We start from the raw sequence: 6,253 nt of genomic DNA on the forward strand, positions 1-6,253 counted from the left end.
TGTGCATACCTGTAGAGTTTGCCAAGCACTTTCCCATGTGTTGTCTCATTCAAGGAGCCCCACAATAAAGCTGTGAAGCAGGAATTACATGCCTCTCCAACCTGTGATGCACTGGTTCAAATCCAGGTTCTGTTATTCACTGGCTGTGAAGGCTTGGAGGAATCACTCCACCTCTCTGAACCTCATTAACCTCACCTGTGAAACGGGGTGAACAGCTGCCCTGGCAGTTTTGCTGTGAGGCTTAAATGAAATCATGGATATAAAGAGCTCAACAGGGACTTCCCTGGTGGCACAGTGGTTAAGACTCCACCTGCCAACGCAGGGGACACGGGTTCGATCCCTAGTCCGGGAAGATCCCACATGCCACAGAGCAACTAAGCCCATGCACCACAACGACTGAGCCCACGCACCACAACTACTGAAGCCCGCGCACCTAGAGCCACGCTCTGCAACAAGAGAAGCTACCGCAATGAGAAGCCTGTGCACCGCAATGAAGAGTAGCCCCCGCTCGCTGCACCTAGAGAAAGCCCCTGCGCAGCAACAAAGACCCAACGCAGCCAAAAATAAATAAATAAAGAGCTCAGCAGTGTCTGGCATGTGGTCAGCAAATCTGTAAGCCTCTCCCTCGAATTCCTCATTTTACAGAAGAGGAAAATGAGGCTCAGTGAGCTGTCAACTCTTAGTCTTCTAAATATTAAAAAAAAAAAAAATTATTCTACAAATGCGTAGTGAGCACCTGTCAAAGTTGTATTTCACTCATTCATGAGGAAACTCTCAGGATGACAAAGCTGGTTCAGAGGACTCATTGATAACAGTCAGCAAAGCACAGAGAAGGCTGAAATAAGACTGCTAGTCAGATTCCCAACTGGCAAGTGCCCTATAGTGCATGACTATAATCTTCCGGGTGATCTCTACTGGTCAGAAATCATTTGTATCACTATTGGACAAAAATCCTTTGTATCTTATCTGTTTTCTACAAGTTAGCATCTTAGTTCTCAGGCTTATAAAATACCTGGATCCTAATACATAGGGAGTCACATGACCCTCGGGGGCTTGCTAGAAGATGCCCCAATGGACAGATGAAGGTCAAGCAGTCTCCGCATTGCCTCACTTCCAAGTTCATATACTTTTCCTTAACAAAGTCAAGTCTTGACAGGATGGGAAAGGGAAGGATTGACCTGCAACCTATATCAGGATTACTTCTGAGTAAGAATTCCAGACCTTTTTGCTCTGGAAAGCCTAGTCCTGCTACCATGTTAGGCTGAGAGTGAGAAATTGAAGGCCCAGAAAAAAGGATGTGACTCGTCCAAGGTCACAAGCTGTGCCTGGGGGAGAAGCAGAGGCCAGACTTGCTTTCCCCAACTCCCCTCCCCGGGTCCCCTGGGCTGCTCCTCTGGCTTTCCCCAGGTGGGGTCCAGGTGTGAGTTGTCGCTGTGGGCAGACAACTGCATCCTGCATCTCTCCGCTCTTCATCCTGGTGGTGCCTAGAGGGGCAGACTCACTTTAGCTGGAGCTGGACCGATATTGCAGGGCCCTGTGGGGATTCACCACAGTTTGGGGTTATCTGTGCTCCAGCAAGTGAGAGCTGAAATCCCAGAGTCTCCCGCAGCCTCCAGCCCCCGCTCTTGCTAATTCCGTAGTGAGACACCCAGATGGCTCAGAGAGGGAGGAAAAAACAGCAGCAGATAAGACGCAGCAGATGGGTTTCCACGGTGATTGCCTCCTGGAGCTCCGAGTGTCTTCTTTCTTCCAGAACAGAGATGGGGATGCAGCAGGAAGAACACAGGCACAGGAAGGAAAACCCAAGTCCTGGTCCCAATCTACCCAGATGGACAGCTTGATGCCCCTTGTGCAAGTCATCTCACTGCCCTGGGGCCTGAGGTGGGAGAGAGGACATCATTTGTTAGATGCCTGAGGGTCAGGCATGGTGTTTTTTGTTTGGTTGTTTTTTAATTTATTTTATTTATCTTTGGCTGCACTGGGTCTTTGTTGCTGTGCACGGGCTCTCTCTAGTTGCAGCGAGCAGGGGCTACTCTTCGTTGAGGTGCACAGGCTTCTCATTGCGGTGGCTTCTCTTGTTGCAGAGCACGGGCTCTAGGCACGCGGGCTTCAGTAGTTGTGGCTCCCGGGCTCTAGGTGCGCCGGCTCAGTAGCTGTGACACAGGAGCTTAGTTGCTCCGCGGCATGTGGTATCTTCCCGGACCAGGGCTCGAACCCGTGTCCACTGCATTGGCAGGCGGATTCTCAACCACTGTGCCACCAGGGAAGCCCCCAGGCATGGTGTTTTGAATGTCAAGCATTCACGATCTCACGTAACCCTCTTCCCAGCGAGCCTTTGAGGAAGGAGCTATTACCACCATTTACAGATGAAGAAGCAGAAGCACAGAGAGGTAAAGTCGCTTGCACAGGAACACAAGCTTGCTAAGTGCCCTTAACCACAGCACTATACAGGGCTCCAGGCCCCTTCCTCCTGGGAGACTAGATATAGTCCTTCTGGAGATTTCAGGCCCAACCCAGAGGAGGAAGGCCAGGAGGGAGGCAGACTCAGGGTGCAAAGAGGGAACACTTCAGATCAAACAGTGATGCTAGCGCCCATTTTCTACCTGGGCACCTTGGCCTGCATGACACCTGGCACTTCAGGCAGGAAGAAACCCCACGCTCAGGCAGCCCCCAGGCAGCGTGACGCCACCATGGCAATGAAACAAACACTGTAGTGCTCAGAGCTCCGGGATGCCGTCCAGAGCACCTCCTTATCCTCAAATCCACGTAAAGGCCTTCTTCAACCTTGCCCTGCAGGAAGCAAGACTTCTGCCTCATCCCAGAAGCCTCTGAACCAGGCACCAGGCCTTCTCTTCCTCCTCCTCTTCCTCCTCCTCCTATTCACTGCTGTCCTCTCCTTCCTGCCCTTCCCGCTCCCCTCTCCTCAAAGTGTTGGCTTCTGTCCCATTGATCAGAGCCCAAGTATGGGACGGGAACTCCTGGAGGCTTTGATGAGCCCTAAAGAGCCTGATGGAGGCTCTGGAGCCCTTGGCAGCGCCCAGAGATGTATTTTTAGGATGCGCCCAGTGCAGTCCTGCCTTCCAGGATGCCCTGCCTTCTCTTTCTCCATCCAAGGCCCAGGGCAACTGTGTGGCTCGCTTTTGGACAGGCCCAGGCCTCGGCTGGCCCCCTGCAGATATGAAAGTAGGCGAGGCCTTGTGTAGAGATGCAAGTGTGGGTGTGCGCACGAGCCAGCCAGGGTGTTCAGGGCTGGCGGTGGGAGAGCTGGAACAGGATCAGGGTCCCCGCAAGCCCCTCACCAGCTGGCCTTGGCCTCCTACCCTCCCAACTTTGTCCATCATCCATTTATTCACTCATTCAACAAGCATGTGTTGGCCATTTATTATATGAATGCTGGAATGAAAAGTATGAATGGGGGCTCCCCTGGTGGCGCAGTGGTTAAGAATCCGCCTGCCAATGCAGGGGACACGGGTTCGAGCCCTGGTCCGCGAAGATCCCACATGACACAGAGCAACTAAGCCTGTGCGCCACAACAATTGAGCCTGCGCTCTAGAGCCTGCGAGCCACATCTACTGAAGCCTGCGTATCACAGCTACTGAAGCCTGCGCGCCTAGAGCCTGTGCTCCGCAACAAGAAGCCACCGCAGTGAGAAGCCGCGCACCACAGCAAAGAGTAGCCCCTGCTCGCCGCAACTAGAGAAAGCCCGTGTGCAGCAACGCAGACCCAATGCAGCCAAAAATTAATTAATTAATTAATTAATTAATTAATTAATTTTAAAAGAAAAAGATGAATGGAACACAGCTCCTAGCCTCAGAACCGAAGTCCTGACCTTCCTCCCCAAATCGGCTCCCCACTCAGTTCATCTCAGTTGATGGCAGCTCCATCTTGCCTGTGGCTCACGCCAAACCTCACATCCAATCCATCAGCAAATCTGTTGTTTTTCCCTGGCTCAAAATATATCCAGAAAATAACTACTTCTCACCCCTTTCACCCATGGTCCAAACCACCATCAGGGCTCACCTGCATGACTCACCTGGTCCAATGGGGCTCCCTGCTTCCGTCTCTGCTGCTGTGTCAGCCTCTCAGCTGGAGTCCGAGCGGTGCTGTGGAAACAAGGTTAGATCAGGCCTTGCACACGGCAGGCAGACTCCCCACCCAGAACCTGTGCCCTGGCGGAACGACCTTCCCCTAGAAACATCCTCCGCTGACTCCCTGACCTCAAAGGTCAGCTTTTCAGGGAGGCCTGCCTCTAACAGTTAACATTGCATTTAACATTGCAGGCCCTCCCCTTCTCCAGATCATCACTGCCAAATATCACGTGAGATACTTTACTTATCTGTCTTGTTTATTGCTGATTTTCTCTCTCAGGAAAGTAAGCGCCACCAGAGCAAGATTTTGTCTGCTTGGATCGCTCCCTGAGGACCCGGCTGGCCCACAGTAGGGGCTCATTAAGTAGCTGTGGAATGAGTGAAAGAGTGACTTGTGGGGTGAACCGTAGGAAAAGCTGACCCTGCCTCCACTTCTGCCATTTCCTGTCTGTCTGCACACAGGCAGCTGCAGTGATGTCATTGCCTCAGATGCCTTTTATGGCCCCCTGGGTTAGGCAGCCCCTCTGGGCACTCCCACAGTCCCCCTTCCCTCGTCCTGTAATTGCCTGGTTTACTGGTCTCTCTTTCCCTGAGACAGTGAGCCTGGGAGGGTGGGGCCGTGCCTCTCGATCAGGAGGTGGAATGGTGCAGAAGTTAAAGGAATGGACGGCCTGGGTCCAAATCCAGGCTGAGGTGTGGGGGGAATTGAATCAAGTTACCTAAGCTCCCTGGGCCTCCATTTCCTCATCTGGAAAATGGGGATAATAACAGTATCTCCCTCAAAGCCCTTACAAGAGAGGATTAAATAAGCTAATGCACTGGCACTCAGAGCCATGCGTGGCACATACTAAGTATAATACGAATGTTAGCTAATGTCAGCTATTATTGTTCTTCAATACTGTATCCGCAGTGCCTGGCACAAAACCTGGCCCATATTTAGTGCTCATTAAGTATTTGCTGGATGAATGAATGAATGAGTACAGGCACAGAGGATGAAGAAATGGCATGAGAACCTAGAGGAGCTCCCTAACCCAGCCGGAGGATAGTTAGGGAAACTTCCTACAGGAAGGAAGCCTTGGGCTGATCCCTGTAGCATGAGGAGGAGTAAGCAGAGGAAGGTGAAAGGCAGCAGCAGCATGTGCAACGGCCCCTCTTCGCAGGAGAGAACCCGATGCATGCAGGAAAGTCAGCCCCTCACCTAGTGACTGACCCTGTAGTGCAAAGAGGTCAGATTCCCCCTCTGTTGGCCAGTTTGAGGACTTTCTTGGGTGTATGAACTGTGCCCCACCCCAGACTGGCTGCCCACTGAGGGGATAACATTCCCATGGTGGCTCCCTCATCAGATCAGTGGCCCTCTGAGATCAGAGGAAGGCAAGAAGGCAGGAGGCTGCCACTTGTTGAGGGACACCCACAGGGTAGGCCTAGCTTTGACCAGGCTACTGTCTCATGGCAGATATTATTATTGCCTTCCTAGAGAAGAGGGGGCAGAGGCCCAACGTCATCCAGCCAGTAAGAGATAGAAGCAGAGTCCATTGCAGGCCTGCCTGGCTCCTTGTGGCTGCCCTCGTCAGACCGGGGCTCCCGGCTGCCAGAGTCTCTCTCTCTCTCATCACTTCAGCGATTCCTCAGTGGGTGACATCACCCATTCCTGACTTCCGTCGTAGAGCACAGACCCAAGAACTGAGCGGGGGGAAACCCTCAGTGGGGTGTGGACTAATGGAGAGTCAGTTCACCCTCAGAAAGAACTCCCCCTATGAACTGGAGTAAGGATCCGGTCCTACACACCCTTCCCACAGAGCTCCAGGCAAGGGCTGACCTGTGCGCCTGAGTGTAAGGTGCCGAGAACGGGCCTGAAAAAGCTGGAGCTGGAGCTGGAGCTGGATAGGACTGGTGGAGGGTGAGGGTGGGGCGGCTGAAGGAAGAGGGACCAATCCTGGAAATAGCTGGGAGCACCTTGCCCAATACCATCCCCCCCCAGCCCCTTGACACCTCACTTACCTGTTGATGGAAGGGGTTAAGTGGAGAGCCTGCCTACCAGCCAGGAGCAAATCCCCCATCTGTGGTGACCAGCGGGAAGCTCTAAGGACTCAGGTCAGGAGCTCCGGGTTCAAATCCCCACCCTGCCGCTCCTTAGCTGGGTCACCGTATAAGATACCATCCCCTCT

This window comes from Balaenoptera ricei, chromosome 1 (assembly GCF_028023285.1).
Source record: "Balaenoptera ricei isolate mBalRic1 chromosome 1, mBalRic1.hap2, whole genome shotgun sequence".
Taxonomy (NCBI): Eukaryota; Metazoa; Chordata; class Mammalia; order Artiodactyla; family Balaenopteridae; genus Balaenoptera; species Balaenoptera ricei.